This window comes from Neofelis nebulosa, chromosome 7 (assembly GCF_028018385.1).
Source record: "Neofelis nebulosa isolate mNeoNeb1 chromosome 7, mNeoNeb1.pri, whole genome shotgun sequence".
Taxonomy (NCBI): domain Eukaryota; kingdom Metazoa; phylum Chordata; class Mammalia; order Carnivora; family Felidae; genus Neofelis; species Neofelis nebulosa.
In genome coordinates this window covers 68,407,282-68,423,737 of record NC_080788.1, presented here as the reverse complement: position 1 = coordinate 68,423,737, position 16,456 = coordinate 68,407,282, and the positions used below count along the sequence as shown (strand labels likewise).

The window sequence follows — 16,456 nt, the reverse complement described above, 5'->3', positions numbered from 1 at the left end:
ACTCACGGACCGCGAGATCGTGACCCGAGCCGAAGTCGGACACCTAACCGACTGAGCCACCCAGGCGCCCCTATTATATAATAATCTAATACACTTATTAACAATTTAATATACTAAAAATAATAAATATTAAGTACCTCCTGTTTCCACTGAACATTGTGCTAAGTACATTATATACATCATTGCTTTTAATCCTTCTAAAAATTCTGTGAAATAGTTACTATTATTCTCCATTGCCCCTAAAGTCAATTTCCTTAATACAAGAGTTCATTCTCTTTTGGTGTAGACTCAGGGCTGATGAAAGCAGATAAGCCAGTATAATTTACCTGGGCTGGTCTGCTATTTTGCTTATTAACATAAATCCTGTGTGAAAACTACTAGCCGGTCAACCCTTGGATAGGGTGAGGCCCAACCCGCCATTGGTGGCTCTGCTCAAACCTTGAGGTCTAATTTAGAGCCTAATTTAGAGCCACCTTGAGCCATTTGGCACAATCTAGCATCCCAAAAGGTATAGGAGTATGGGTTTCACTCTATGGTATTATGTACATTTAAAGGCTCATTTATCTTTCCTTGGTAACTAAAACAGTTTCCAGATAATGTCAACAAAGTTGTTGTACAGACATGATAAAAAATAATTTTCTAAAATATATATTAATACACAATACATAAAATACACAACCTATCCTTTTATTATATTTCATTCAATTTTTATTTATTTACGATCAAGTTTAAATTTTTATCCCAGCATTCATTTTTATTTCCCATTGGATTAAATGTATTTTTTAAATGCAGAAATGAAGTTCATTTCTTACCAGTTCAGCCTTTAACTGTTAGGTTTATTAAAGGCCATAGATTATCCATGATGTATTTGGTATAATAATTAAATCATGATGTTAATCCTGTTTCCACCTATGAAGAGGTGTTGTTTCCTCAGGGCACTTGGATCCCATGTTCAAGGCACCAGTTTGCTCATAGAAAGAATCTGAAGGAAGATCTTTTACTGCATGACAACAGCTAATTTTGAATTATGTTATCCAAAGAAGAAATTTCTCTCCATTAGTCAAAGTGCCCACAGCTTTCAAAGAAACCAATTTTCCATATATTTAAGGACTCTTGTATATACACTTAATACCTTTCAATGAAATTTCTTACCCACACAACGTAGTAAAAAAAAATTACAGTATTTCTTCCTAAATGTTGTTAAAACACCTTCTTAGACAAATGGATTATAAGTTTGGGCCAAAATTTTGTTTCAAGCTGGCCACAAGGGATGAAACCTTTAAGTGTGCCGATTCAATATTCTCTTTAGGGATTCTATAAAAAAAGTGAATGGTTAATCATTGTTAAACTGGATACAAGAAAAAAATCATGTCTGGTTAAAGATTATTAGGCTGGCCAGTCAGCTGGGTGGGTAACCCTGGCTTCCCAGAAGTCCTTAATCTTATTTAGGTCTATCAGAAAATTGCTCAAGCATTTTAACAGCAACACCAATTACATCCGAGAGGAGGTTGTGAATTATATCATGCAAAAAAGTTCTGCCCTAGACCAGGTTTGGGACAATTTTTATTCTCACTGTGAATATAACTTTTGTGCCAAAACATTATCATTGTTTTTTTTGTTCTAAAATAATAATTTTTTTTTCCTTAAAATTTGATTTAAGGTGGTAAGCCCTTTTGGAATAAAGCGATTTCTTACCTTAAAAGAATGTTGTACCATTTGAAACACATGAAAATTGGACAAGTGCAACTTATTTGGAGAAATAGTAACATTTCATAACAGAAATAGTGCTAAAGTAAGCTACAAATGTAATTTAAAAACAAGCCAGCAGTGTCTAGCTCTACCTACCAATTTCCAAGAAGTCCACGAAAAACTATACCACAAAGGCATGTTAATGTCCAGACCTTGAGAAATTCTATAAGACTCCAAGTGGTTTCTTCGGTAAACACCTTGCAGGGACTAGGGGCAGAGAGAGAGAGAGAAGAAAGGGAACCTATAAAAAACACTTAAAAGACTTACCAATCAATCACAGCATGTAGACCTTATTTGCATCCTGATTCCAACACACTGCAAAATAAAATTATGACATTCAAGAAGCAGTTGAAAATTTGAAGTTTTACTGGAAATATAATGATATTAAGGGATTATTGCTAATCTTTAAATTGTGACAATGGTAATGAGTTTATATAGAATCAACTTTATGGTGTAGAAATACACAGTGAAAAGTTTGCAGACCAAAGGATATGTCTGGGATTTGCTTCAAAATAATACAAGAGGAAGAGAAGTGGGTGAGGAGAGATGAAATATGAAAAGCCTGAGTTGGCAATTATTGAAGCTAGGTGATGGGTATACAGAAGTTTATCATCCTCTGCCTACTTTTGGCATATGTTACTAATGCTCTTGAAATTTTTTTTAATGTTGATTTATTTTTGAGAGAGAAAGAGAGAGAGAGAGAGAGTGCCTGAGTGGGGGAGGGCAGAGAGAGGGAAAGACAGAATCTGAAGCAGGTTCCAGGCTCTGAGCTGCCAGTACAGAGCCCAATGAGGGGCTTGAACCCATGAACTGAGCCGAAGTCGGATGCTTAAGTTGACTGAGCAACCCAGGTACCCCAGGCACTCTCTTTAATAGAAGATTTAAATAACACGACACCAACAGGATTGATTCTCTAAGCTGTTGGTGTTCTCATTGCTTGCCTGGTCAAACTGCTATTCTAGAGCCCACAGCCAGTAGAGCCCTTTGCACAAAAAAGCAGATTGGAGGGGCAGCAATGGCATTACAGTAAGTAGATAGAAGTCAGACCCTAATATGTCAGTGAAAACCTTTCCATTGGGGCACAACGTACTAGAAGAATGAAATGATGGCTAGACACACAGAAAGGCTCGTCACTGAGTGCATTGTAGCGAGGGGTAGTGCCCATGTCTCTTTGGTATTGCCTAAATACCTATTTCCTGTTTTTTTTTTTTTTTAATTCAAAAACTTGATGGGGTTTATTAGTTGTGAGTAAAGAGAAGAAAAACAAGTGAGAGAGAACACGGCCTGGGGACAGAAATGTTCTTACTTACTTTAAGAGGTCTTAGGCCTGTTATGGGAAGTAATTAGCATTCCTAATCAAATGCTGGACACTGCACGTGTTACTGAGTTGAGGGCCTCTTCTGGGAAGTGGGTTGGCCACCCACCTGTTGACAGTGTGGAGCAGGCCATCTTCAACCAGGCTTTCGTTTATTCGCCTTCCTCTGTGTCTTCTTTCTTGTAACTTCTTCTTCCTCCTTTGAGTCCTATTTTTCTTTCTTTTCCATACATATTTCTCCCAAGAGAGAATCCTTTGGCTTGGCTTGCAGTGAGCTTGAACAAAAACTCCAATGTTTCTTACGATTTGTCTGAGAATTTACTTTCTTCAGTTTTTTCATCACATAAAAAGAACTCAGTTGTTCATTGGCACATATAAAATACCAGGAATTTTGGAGTTTCAGGGTTCAGCAGCTCAAGGTATGTAGTTGGAACCTTGAAAGGAGTGGGTAGAGAAAAAAAATATGGAGTGGGGGGCGCCTGGGTGGTTCAGTCGGTTAAGTGTCTGACTTCAGCTCAGGTCATGATCTCATGATGCCTGAGTTCAAGCCCCACGTTGGGCTCTGCACTGGTGGTGTGAGCCTGCTTGGGATTTTCTCTCTCCCTCTCTCGGTCTTCCCCTTCTCCACTTGTGTGCACACACTCTCTCAAAATAAATAAATAAACTAAAAAAAAAAAAAAAAAAGAATATGGAGGGAGAGGAGCCCAACAGCAAGGCCAGAGGCAGAGACTCTGGAGGGACACAGCCGGGGTGAAATTCTTATGCCTAACATTCAACTTGACGTTCTTTCCTGAGCTGTGTTATTTCTACTGTCCTCCCGTCTCGGCAAATGACGGGCCCATCTTTCCTCTGGCGCAGAACAAACACCTGGGTCTCATCCTTGGTTCCTCTCATTCTTTTGCATCTGCATTTGATCCATCTGCAAACCCTGTTGGCAGACCTTCAGTATATATCTATAACCTATGTCCACTCCTTACCACCACACTGCTGGACAGTGGTTCCCGTCACCAGCTCTAACGTGTGCAGTTGAAATGGCCTCCAAATTCATCATCCAGCTTCTACCTTTGCCACTCTCAGTCTCCTCCCACCCCAGAAGCCAGATAGATGATCCTTTTGAAGTACAGTCAGGTTCTGGCACTCCTCTACTCCAAAGCCTGCAACTGCTTCCCAACTCACTGTGAGTGACAGTCAGCCATCACACCGACCTACTGGCCTTCACAACACATTTGCAGCCCCTCTGACCACATTTTGGCTCTTGCCTCATTTATTCCCACTGCAGCCAAACTGGCCTCAGACTGTTCCTCCTTCGGGGGTTGTGCGCTTGCTGCTCCCTCTGCCTGGGACATCCTTCCCCCACATATATGGGCATGGCTTTCTCCAACACCTCCTCTACTCAATGCAAACTTTCCTTGCTGTAGCCTGCTTGGGTCATGCATTTGAAAAATCAACTCCCCGCCCCGCCCCGTCCCCCAGCCCCAGCACTCTGCTTCCCTTTTCTCTACTTTAATTTTCTCTGTGTGTTTATTAGTACCACACACACTCTGTAGTGTGCTATTTATTGTGTCTATTCTCTGAGCGTTTCCTCTGGAATATAAGCTTCACACAGGCAGAGATTTCTATCTCTTTTGTTTGCTACTGAATCCCCAGAACCTAAACAGGGTGTAGTCTATAGTAGAGGCTCAATAAATATTTGTGAATGAATGAATTCCCCAAACGAAGAAAATCTGGCATGTACAACATTCTTATGTGAGTAGAGCTTTGGGGGATGAGGCAAAGTGGCTAAGAGCAGAGGGGACAGGGCAGTGGCTTCAAGCACTGAGATGCTGAGCTGGTATCACCAAGAGCTTAGTGGGAACAAGACATTTCAAGTGAGAGGTGACCATGGAACTTGAAGCCCTGGGAAGGACCTTTCTGACCATTCCACAATAGCCTGAACTCTTTTATTTGGATACTTAAGTAAAGGCAGTCATGAAAATTTGGATATATTTGGAAGCATCTGGTTACTTTAATAAAATGTGAAGTGACATTTTGAGAAAAGAGACATTTTCTCATACTGGACATTTACATATCTGGTATTTTTGCAGTTTGTTTCTCAGAAAAAGGTTTACCTATTTGAAATCAGATATCGGGCAGCTTAAACCGGACAGTCAAAGACAATCAAAGCTCTCTATCGCAGACCTGCCAGGCACAAAACACAACCTCCAGTGTTGAAGCTGCGGGGTGGGGGTGGAGTGAGCCGGGGAGGGGCACAGCAGGTGCCTTGGCCTCTTCTCAGGGAAAAGGCTGTGGCGAGAGGGGCGGCCAGCCCTACAATAAGGCTTATTTTATGTCGGCCCAGTTGGCTCGCAGTAAGCACACTATCATAGGACTCATAGAAAGACATGGTTATTTTAGTTGGCACTAAGACAAAGATATGAATTCAAGTATAAAAGCAAAGCCACTCTAGTACATAAACAGAAACAGCACACGCCCCTGCCCTCCCTCCAGCCACTTGTTAATCTCTCAAGGCAAAATCCCGAGTCTACCCTCCCAGTAATCTTTGAACCCAGACATTGCCATTTTCAAGGTCACTCTCCACTCCCACATAAGGGGAAATTGAGGAACGGCCTGAATTCAGTCCTTCAGACGTCTCACCCAGATTCCATGATACCCTGAAGGTATCTGGGGGTGCCCATGTATCCAGGAAGAATACTAAGGCTGACAGCTTGCAGAGGGCTCAGTGAGGTCCCTGGCATGTCTGCGTCTATGTGTGTTAGTGTATAAATCTGGGAGGTGGGATGGGGAGAGGAGAGAAACTGCTTTTTATTTATTTATTCTTTTGATGTTTACTTATTTTTGAGAGAGACAGAGAGAGAGAGAGAGAGAGAGAGAGAGAGAGAGAGAAAGCAGGGGAGGGGCAGAGAGAGAGGGAGACACAGAATCCAAAGTAAGTTCCAGCCTCTGAGCTGACAGCACAGAGTCCTATGTGGGCCTCGAACTCACAAACTGTGAGATCATGACCTAAGCCGAAGTCAGATGCTTACCCCACGGAGCCACCCAGGCACCCTGAAAAATTACCTTTTAGTTCAGGGCAGCACTGGTCTGGAGCCCAGATGAGATTTGTAGGAAGAGCTCCCCAGGTTCTCCAGCAAGACCCCCAGGAAGAGTGAAGATGAGACCGCTAGGTAGCCAGGAGGCACCGCTGGGCTCTGGCCAACCTTGAAGACAAGCCAGAGGACAAGTTACAAGCAGCAGAAACAGCAGACCTTAGGAAACAGCAACTAGGTGCACAGTGACAAGGTCCTGCAGACCGGGGAGCTAGGGGATGTCGTGCTTGGGACTTCTGACCCGTCCTACCATGAGGATGCAAAGTTTTGGAATGACAGCCCAGCCCCATGTATATTCATGTATTCAGGTGCCATCTTGGGGAGGAGCCAGGAAGTGAGGTGGAAGACGAAGGAATCACCAAGTACCTTTATCTAGAAAGGTGGAGCATTAAACCAGGGGACTCTAACTGGTTGCACTGGGCCACGGTTTAGACCAGATTGGACTTTTAGTTATTTTTCTCCTTGCTACGCAGCAGTTGAAAGTTGACCAAAGATGTTTACAAATACCAATTTTCTTTTTACTCACCTGATAATAAAAGTGAGTAAATTACAACCTCAAAATATGATTGTCAATAACCCTCTATATAGTTAGTTATATTTGAAAACTTCTGGCCATTTTGGGACGGTGGGAAGATGGTGGGCTGTAGCCTCACATAGATCTAGGTTTGATCTTGGCCCTTGCATTCTGCTCCCTTCCTGTGGGAACTTGAGCAAGTCACTTAACATCTCTGAGTCACGGTTGTCTGTAAAATGGATTTAATACTGCTGACTAGAGTCTTGATCTGAAATTGAGTGGTGTCTGAATGTAGAGTTGCCCAACGCAGGCTTGTCACGCAGTAAATGCTCGACAAATGTCAATTTTCTTTTCTTCCCACACTGAAAAATTTGCACATTGACAAACTGTTTCCTAGTGAATTGACTCCAATTAACTACCAATAAATTGACCTTAGTGTTTGATGGAATCATACACGTTAAAATATTGACAAGTAAGATGTTATTTTTTATTTTAATCCAGTTCCAACTATGACCTGTAGATGTCTCTGTGAGTCTTCCTCTGTACCCAGCTATGACTAAAGGTACAGAAGACAGCTCAGCCATTTGTGTTAATGATTATTCATAAAGCACAGAGGTTGGTGCCTGAGGAAGGAGAGCACCGGTCACTCTGTCTGTCCACTTAACTTCCTCTGTCCCCCACTCCAGGGTGCAATGAGACTTTCCTCAAATCCCTTAGTCCTGCATCCACTCTCAGCCTTAGAGTGGGAATGTAACTCAGAGCACAGGACTTGGGGCAGAGCAGCCAAGTTCTTGGGGCCCTTCTGATGTTCCCCCACCTCCTGTTTAAAGCTGTCATGTGTGGCATTGACCACAGGAAGCTGTTCTCTTGCAACGGACAGGATTTGACTTGGATGTTGATTCAGGTAACACCAGCTGAGTAAGGAAGGGCTTCTGCCACGTCTCCCTATTTGGGACAAAACATTTAGCATTTGTTTCAACTCAGCCACGGAACCCACAGCACAAGAAATAACCATTGAAAGGTGAGGGAGAGAGGATTTAGGAAATCATTTGCACAATTATTTTTAAATGACATTTTGTACACCATGAAAATAGGATTCCTTAGGACCCCATGAAGTGGACATAAATACATGTTCCTGGTTTAATGGACCTGGCCTCTCCTGGGCTGTGTTTTATGTGGCATAAGAGGCTTCTAGTGACTAACGCAATATGGGGCAGTGGTGGGTGAGCAAAGAGAGGAAGGGATGGATCTCCCATCTGCATTTTATTTCATTTTGAAGAAGACGAAATGAAGATTTGCTTTATTCTAGGGTCAGGGCCCTGTGCTTTCTTCTTGACAAATGATTGAGACAATTTGAGTGGAACTGAGTTTGGCATTTTACTTTCTGGATTTCCTCGGCCTCTTTCTGTCTTCTCTTCAGTCCCCTGGAGCGTTGGACTGCCTGGTCTTCTCAAGCAACCCTGAGGGGATTGTGAGGGCTCCTTTCCTTATGGAGTCCCAGGCATCTGCTCTGTCCTCCCTGCTGTCGGTCTCTGTGCACAGTGGTGAGTACGGAGGGATTCACAGAGGAGAGTGCGACAGAATCTGTGGGTCCACTTGCCTTCGGTGGAGGATGATCTCATCTGCTTGGAGACATGAGTGGAAGCTGTTAACCCCACAGGGTATGTTGGGGCTAAGGTACCTGAAGTCAGTCAGGGGATGAGAGGGAAAGAGACGTAATGCTTGCAAATGTGATGAATAAGAGGATGTTAGGTCCGGTTGTAGCTCTGGAGCCAAGGGAGGGGCAGAACCTGGACTCAAGGTCACAGCCTTTGGTGGCTTGGCTGGGGCTTGCTCTCCATAGGTGTCCCGTGCGTAGGCTACTGTCTGCTCAGGATGCTCCTGGGTTATGCCTGTTGCTCTGGGGCAGTTATCCACAGCAACCCCTTTTACTCTCAAAAGAGTCCCTATTTGGATGCTAAATTACATTGTCAGCCTGCCTGTTCACCTCCCTAGATATTGTGTCAGCATTTCTTTTTTTTTTTTTTCCAATGTTTTTTATTTATTTTTGGGACAGAGAGACAGAGCATGAACGGGGGAGGGGCAGAGAGAGAGGGAGACACAGAATCGGAAACAGGCTCCAGGCTCCGGGCCATCAGCCCAGAGCCTGACGCGGGGCTCGAACTCACGGACCGCGAGATCGTGACCTGGCTGAAGTCGGACGCTTAACCGACTGCGCCACCCAGGAGCCCTGTGTCAGCATTTCTAAGAGGGTACTATGTTTGTCAGTGCAGTAAAACATAAACATAGAGCTTCGAAAGGACCAAGAAGCGGGTCTAGACAGGTCAAGAGCTTTCCATGAGAGGAAGTGGGCTTCCTAGGTCCTACTATGCGTTTCAGTTTTAACTGTATCCAAATTTCTTTTGATCCTTTTTTCTTTCCTTCTGGCTAAAAAAGGTAGTTTTGGAAATCAGTATGATACTGTAAACTGCTTTCTTACTAGACAGCATATTTAATTATTTCTCTATTAATGGAGAGTCATGATGTTTCTAGTCTATGACCACTACAAACAACGCATATGCATACACATTCTAGTTTACCGTATTTGTTGCCCATCTGTAAATGAAGAAATCGTAGGATTGGTGGGGGGGATTCAATGAGATAATACTTATAAGAGCACTTAATATAGTACCTGGTACAGAGCAAATGTTCAGTAAAATTGTCTGTTATAATTATTTAAATATGGATTTCATAAATTATTTTTCCTTCTCTCAGAGAGGTTCATCCCTGGGCCTTCTGACTAGTGGAAATGGTGAACCTATGCCCTTTCAAGGTCACAGGCAGGACCATGGCATGTCTACGTAAATTTGCCTCCAAAAGCTTCACTCAGAACCTCACTGAGGGTTCCTGGTGAGGCCTCCAAAGTTCATGTGGTCTAGCTCTGCCTCAGTTCCCAATTTCAAAGTGGCTCTGATGATTTATTCATTTCTGCAGGGGACAAAATACATTTGAATGTTGTCACTGAGATGTTAGACTTCTCTCTCATCTCGAAAGTATAAACTTCAAAACATCCACAGAAGTGGCTGGGAGATGTGGGAGGATGGATGTTGCTCCTGGCAAAGGCTCCTGAGCAGGGTGAGGCTGAAGGAGCGGGCCTGCCTCTCCTGTGAACGGGAGGTTTGTTTGGAGGGACTCCTGTGGAGACGCGGGTGGCAAGTGGCAGGGTAAAGAGCTGCCTCAACTTTCATGTTTGGAACATGTTTTTCAGATGTCCTTCCCAGCTAGAAGTTATCAATATGACAAAGGGACACCTGTCTGACCTCAAAGGAAGATAACCTCCTGTCCCCTTGATATCTCTCTTACAGTCCAGGGCTTCCAAAAGAGCCATCTCTGGATGCAAACAGATTTCCTCTGTGATGCCTTTTTTTTTTTTTCCTTTAAGCTTTGAACAATGTGGCAAAAGATAGAAAAGGAAGTTTTTGCTCCAAATGGACAAGGTTTACTAGAAGAAAAAAAGATCTAAAAAGCTTCTCCGCCACCTGTCCTGGTAAGGTGCAGAGAGGGCTTAACATCATATGAGAAAGCTTGTCAGATAAAAACTCGGCTTGTCAGAATTTTCTCCCTAGTTCCCATCCCACAGAGGCACATCCTGTAGGGTCTCTCCACTGACCGAAACCAAAACGCAACAAGGCCAACTAACTCCAACAGGGTGGGTAGGCCTGAGAGTTTACGGAGCTATTAAAAACTAAGAGAATATGCTGATTCTACCCAACAAAGAAACTGGAAACATTCAGGAGTCGGGGCCGGGGGGGGGGGGGGGGGGGGGGGGAGGAACAATGATTTAAGACTTATTACCCATGTTCAATTCTGCCTATGTTCGGAAGACTTATGAAATTAAAAAAATCAAAATATAGAACGCATTTTAATGAAAACAAATTAGTATGTGGTTACTGTGTGCCGACTTAGTGCAAAGCCTCTATTTTTCAGGGCCACGGGAGTGACAGATGGTACTGTTACAGACTGAATGTTATATCCCCCCCCCCCCCCCGCAAAGATCATATGCTAACATCCTAATCCCCTATGTGATTGTATTAGGAGGTGGGGCTTCAGGAGGTAATTAAGTCCTGAAGGTGGAACCATCATGGATGGCATTAGTGCCCTCATTTAAAATAATTTTTTCAAATGTTTATTTATTTTTGAGAGAGAGAGACAGACTGTGAGCAGGGGAGGGCAGAGAAAGAGGGAGACATAGAATCCGAAGCAGGCTCTGGGCTCTGAGCTGTCAGCACAGACCCCGACGCGGGGCTGGAACCTACAAACTGCGAGACCATGACCTGAGCTGAAGTTGGACACTTAACCAACTGAGCCACCCAGGCGCCGCTCATTAGTGACCTTATTAAGGTGAGACGTGAGAGCTTGCTCCCTCTCCTCCCCACCATATGAGGGCACAACAGCAAGAAGACAAATCACCTGCAACCCAGGACGAAGGTTCTCACCAGATACTGGATTTGCTGGTACCTATCTCTGACTTCTAGCCTCCAGAACTGAGAAGTGTTTGCTGTTCCAGCCACCCAGTCTGTAGTAATTTGTTAGAGTAGCCCAAACTAAGACGGCGCAGATGAATGAAATCCACCGACACCCACAACAAACATTGAATTTTGGCTTTTAGTTTTAATTTTCTTCTCAGCCAGAGACTCTGACACAAGTAAGCCTAACCACTCTGAATTTCAGAAACTTTCTTTTCTATCTCTGTCATAGGGAGTTATGAAAATGGCTATTGAAAAATGTGAGCAAAGGAGAGGCAACAAGACTCATCTGACCACACTGTAGATACCTGTGGGAAAGCGGGGGTGACACCCGCTCAGGGTGAGAGACAAATTGCAAATTGGGCTCTTAGCCTTACCTTTGCCTGAAGGGGGATGGGGACCGACTTGGTAGGGGCCAGGCACTGGGACAGTTGCAATATATACATTTGCACTTAATCCTCACAACAGCCCAGTGAAGTAGAAATTCGTATCTCTGTCTTACAGAAGAAATTAGAGTTCTAAGTATCATGGTCAAAGTCACACATCTAGAAGTGGTGGGACCAATATTTGAACAAAGAAGAACTGAGGTTCTTCTATTTGCTCTGTAATTTGAACTGACAGATGGTTCTGAAAGGTTCTGCAGGGTGGGAGCCAGAACTGGTGCTCGGGCAAACCAAAGCCACAGGACCTCTGGCATCATGGTGTAGGAATCAGTGAAAGAATTAGCTTTGTTAGGCAGGAGCAAATCATATGCAGAGAGGAGGAGAGACCAGAGGCTGCTGAGGGAAAGGTTTACGTGCAGGATTTATAACTCCAGATGCACGAATCTCCTGCCCAGACCCACTAATGAAAATTGCCAGCAATTTTTGTAGAGCTCCCCTTGTGATTCTGCTGTGCGACAGTTGAGCGTCCTGAAGTAGCATAAAGTAGGATTCTGTTCCTTGCCATTTTACAATCCCATGCTGGCCCTTTGTGCTTTCTACTATAGTTTATTATATTTCCTAAGCATAGAAATATAGCAGTTAATTCAGGAGCAAGATAACAAAGAGAAAGGGAATGCAAAGAAGGAATCTGAGGCAATGGCTTATCTCCTCCCAGACCAAGTAAACTGACATTTTTGCAGATATTTTTGTTCAACACTAGCAGAGTTTGCTGAAGGAATGTAAAATCTCTTCTCCTGGATGGTTGCAAAGAGGATATATTGCCACCTGCCAGCAGGACTCTGTCTTCTTGGAACATTCTTCAGAAAATCTAAACTAATCCTTAATGCTTGGGAAATGTGAATTTGTCTTTAAAATTTTTTTTAAAAATGCAGTCAAATATCAAGTCTGACCTCAAGGTGAGTGCAGAGGGGCAGAGGTGTACTCACTGTCTTGGTGGCATTCAGGCAAAACATACTTAACAGCTGTAAAGAAACCAAGAAGAGAGGGTTAGGAAGACCATAAGTGAACATAAGCTATCAGTGGTTTTGTCCTTTTCATGGCTTCTATCAATTTAAAAAATCTTTTCAGGCACAAAACCTTCTATTCTTGGTAGGATAAAAATACAGTACTCACATTCCAAACAAGGCGTTCTAAAAAAATTAAAAAATAATAATAAACATAGTGAAGCACAAACCATTAGAAAACCGTCTTTGTCCCTTGACCCATACTCTGCTTTGAATTGGATATTTTGTGTTTCAGGGGACAATTAGGTGGTTTATGAATTTCCCAGATCTTTGTTGTGATGGGCTGTGGAACAGAAAATGATCTATCCGAGTTAAGGCCAGTACAGGTCTTACAGGTCTTATAGGTGAAGGATCCTTGAGCTTTAAAAGATGAGAAGTTGAGTATAGAAGAGTCTAGTCAGTTCATTCTGCCATCCATTGGGAACAGTGGCAAAATACTCATTAGTAAGAGAAGTTGAAAAATTTGAATTTTCAAATTTGAAGTATGATTTCAGGTTTTGGTGTTTTGTCAGGTACTTAGTGAATATACCAATGAGGATAAGGGAACATCCACTTATTCAAAATATTATTCATAGAACAACTCGTCCATGCCAGGCACTGTGCTCAGCACTGAAGAGGAGAGAGCCCTCGCCTTCGTGGTCTGTTTTATTCTCTCCAGGATTCATTCTTTAGGACAATAGTCAGTTGTATTTTTCAGAACAAGCCTTTTACCCTTGAGTTATGTGCTGTCACTTATGGCCTAATAGCTCTGAGGGTACCCTGCCTCAACCATCTATCCAGGAATACATCTGCTTCACCAAGTATCCAAAAATATGACTGAGGCTCCTGTTCAGAGTACTAAGTCTAGGGTTCATGATGGAATTTTCCATCCTGAAGAAGGGCTTAAATCTTAATCAGGTCTCCTCTGTGGTTAAAACAAAACAAAATTAAAATCAACCTATAAAGTTATCAAAGTACTTTGATAATAGTACTATACAATATAAAATCTATATTAGTCAAATTACCGTTCTCATTCATGGCCTATGAAGTTTATATATAAATTAAAAAAAAAAGTTTCCTGCCACTTAAGGTAGAGGCATAGTAAGAAATCAAACCAAAGCATATCTGGAAAAGCCTACCTGGTGACTCTTAGGATCCACAACTGACATGGAGTCAAAGAGGTCAGTGTGATACCTCAGCCTGCTAAAAAGAAAGTCACATTAATATCTGGGAGGGGTGCCTGTGTATGGGTGGAAGCAGGGTGGGACTGCGGGTTAGGGAGAGCAGCAATTATAGTCCTTCATCAAGTCAGGGGAAACCCAACGGAATTCGGGGCCATGTTTCCAACTTAAGAGATTTGCCTCGTCAGTTTTTCAAGAACATTGTCTAAGTTGGTGGCTTGTTTATTTATATCTTGGATTTATGGATCAACTTTCCTCCAGAAGGGCTCTCTGCTAAATTTGAACATAGTTTAGATTTCTTCTTCCTGTCAAGTCTCCTACCTCAAAAGAGAGCCTTGTTGTCCTGCTGTGTGTAATGATGGCATTTGTAACCCCATTTGGCACGTACATTTATTGTTGCATATTCATGCATGTTTTTTGGACGAAAATTGAGAAGAGATTGACAACAATTTTCTGGTGGACACAATGTGTTCTTTCTTGCTCTGTAATGTATTTTTCCATTTGCTCCCTGCTCCGCCTCTTGGGGAAGATTATTTTCCTTTCTCATCACCTGTGTTTCCTTCTCGGCCTTTCTGGCTGCTCATCTGGGCTGTTTTCCACCTTGCAAATGTTTAAACAACTCACAAATTCAAACTTCTCTGGTCACAATTTTGAAATCACAAATTAAATGGGTCTGTTAGCTCAATAAACTCTCTTCACTTTAAAAAAAAAAAAGTAAAAATAAAAAAGGATTAACAGGCACCTGGAAGAGAGCTTTATATCTTGGCAAGAAAAGATTAGGCTTTTGTCAAAGGCATCATGGAATTTAGTGAAGAAAAGATGCTATAGAACTGGCCAAATATTAATAATAAGATGGCCAAAGCCATCCTAATTATTTGTATGTGTCCATGCATGTTTGTGGGCCCAGAGAGAGCTAGTAGTTAGGGGACCTTGCACTATAGTTCACAGGACTCTGCTCTGCTGTGTGGACGCAGCTGCCAGTAAGACTCTTCCTCTGTAATGATTTCCCACTCCTCTTTACAGAAGGTAAACTTCTAGGCTTTTAGACTTCTAGAATATTGAAGACTTCTAGAACATTCTGTGGTTGGGTTACCATTCTATAAATTAAATACCATGTGTGCTCATGCTTGGGAGAGAATTGGTCGCCACACTGCCAAATGCTTAACTTTCATTTTCTTTACTAGATTTACATGAGTTTCTGAGAACAATGCGAACCTCCAGGAGGGAGCCACTTGCCTTGTGAAAATGTCACTCCTTACTTCTACATGGGAAGCCTGGGCCATCCAGGCTCTTGCAAGCCTTTTGACACCAAGCCTTCTGTGTCCTCCTGGTAGCAGGTACATTCAGGCTGAATCTGCAAGTGGGCCAAATCAGTAGAAGAACAAAGTCCACAGAAGCTGATTCCTCAAGAAAAGGGTTACTGAGTGGGATATGTTTGTGTTTATATCCCTAGCGCCTAGCATAGTGCCTGGCATGGAATAGATACTTACGAACAGTTTGCCAAATGGCTGAATGAATTTGAATGACGGCTTTCAATGGCATTGCCAATGAAGACAGTTGGCTTGACTGCCTTGTGGCAAAAAGAGGGCCTTTTGAGAGAATCCTAGGTCTCATTAATCTATCTATACAGTTAACAAATACAGGTGAGTACTTCTTATATGTCACTGAGCACTTTTTTGAAATCACCTGGTTTATTTGTACTCTCCACCTACCCAACTAGGCCTAGAATGTAAGTTCCAAGAGAGAAGGGACATTGCTTGTCCTGTCCATGGCTCTACCTTTAGCTCTTAGAATGGTGCTTAGGGACAGAGAGGAGCCCTCAAAATGTGACAGAATTTTCTGCTGACTAGTATTGCCCAAGTTGCAAATGGCTCCAAATCATTCCATGTACTGAAACCGAGTGGTGGCTTGGGGAGGTGGCTCTTGTGTTGGGCTTAGGATCTTCTGTCACGGGCCACATTTTCATCTGCTGATGAGCCTGGCTTCCACCCCAGTCCAGGTTCTGAGCTGACCTGCATCCCATACCAGCTCACTGGATTGGAGCAGGTATACAAATTCTGCGGGTTCTCCATATTTTCTCAAAGTTCAGTTTTTAAGATATAGAGTCTAGCATTCCTTTGTTTTAGTCACTTCTGTTCTTATCATATTTCAAAAAATCCATAAAATTCCAGAGTTCAAAGGTGCAATTTCTCTCAAGTAGAAAAATGCTTGACTAATGTCTTTGACAAAACCGTTTTCTCTGTGCCGCTGGGTTAGGATGGGTCTCATAAACCTCCCAGACTTCAGGCTCAAAAAGAATAACTTCCAGACTGCAGGCTGCCTGCAAGATTTCCCCAGGCCCCTGGAATGTCCTTTATTTTATAGTTGCTTCCTCAGTCTCAATTATGAACCTACTTTCCGTGACAGAGAGGGAGAAGCTAAGAGGGTGAAAGATATTTGCATAAAATGCCACGGTTTACAAAACTAATTCATATGTTATCTTTTAAAAATCTTTGCCATTAAACTGTGAAATATGTGTCATCCCAATTTTAGAGATGAGGAAATAGGGGCTGACCGAGGTTAAATAAGGCATTGACCATTATGTTAGATGTTATTTGAGCCCAAGTCTCTTAAATATGACCCTCCATGTCTTTCCACTCCTAAGTATGTCATAAATGAGTCTCCAAAGTTTCCTAGGTTT

At 42.7% G+C, this 16,456-nt stretch overlaps 1 protein-coding gene across 3 annotated transcripts in view; it reads right to left on the bottom strand.

The window, feature by feature from the left end:
• Positions 1 to 253: 253 nt before the first annotated feature.
• The window catches only part of DPH6 (diphthamine biosynthesis 6), a 444,382-nt gene continuing 428,179 nt past the window's right edge, over positions 254 to 16,456 (bottom strand). For 2 of the 3 annotated variants that reach the window (XR_009264244.1, XR_009264245.1), the window contains 3 exons: positions 13,735 to 13,798; positions 12,539 to 12,574; positions 254 to 2,064 (listed from right to left, as the gene is read on the bottom strand). The gene's annotated coding sequence lies outside the window, so the exon portion shown is untranslated. The remainder of the gene's footprint in view (positions 2,065 to 12,538; positions 12,575 to 13,734; positions 13,799 to 16,456) is intronic. The other variant, XR_009264246.1, reaches the window with a different exon arrangement.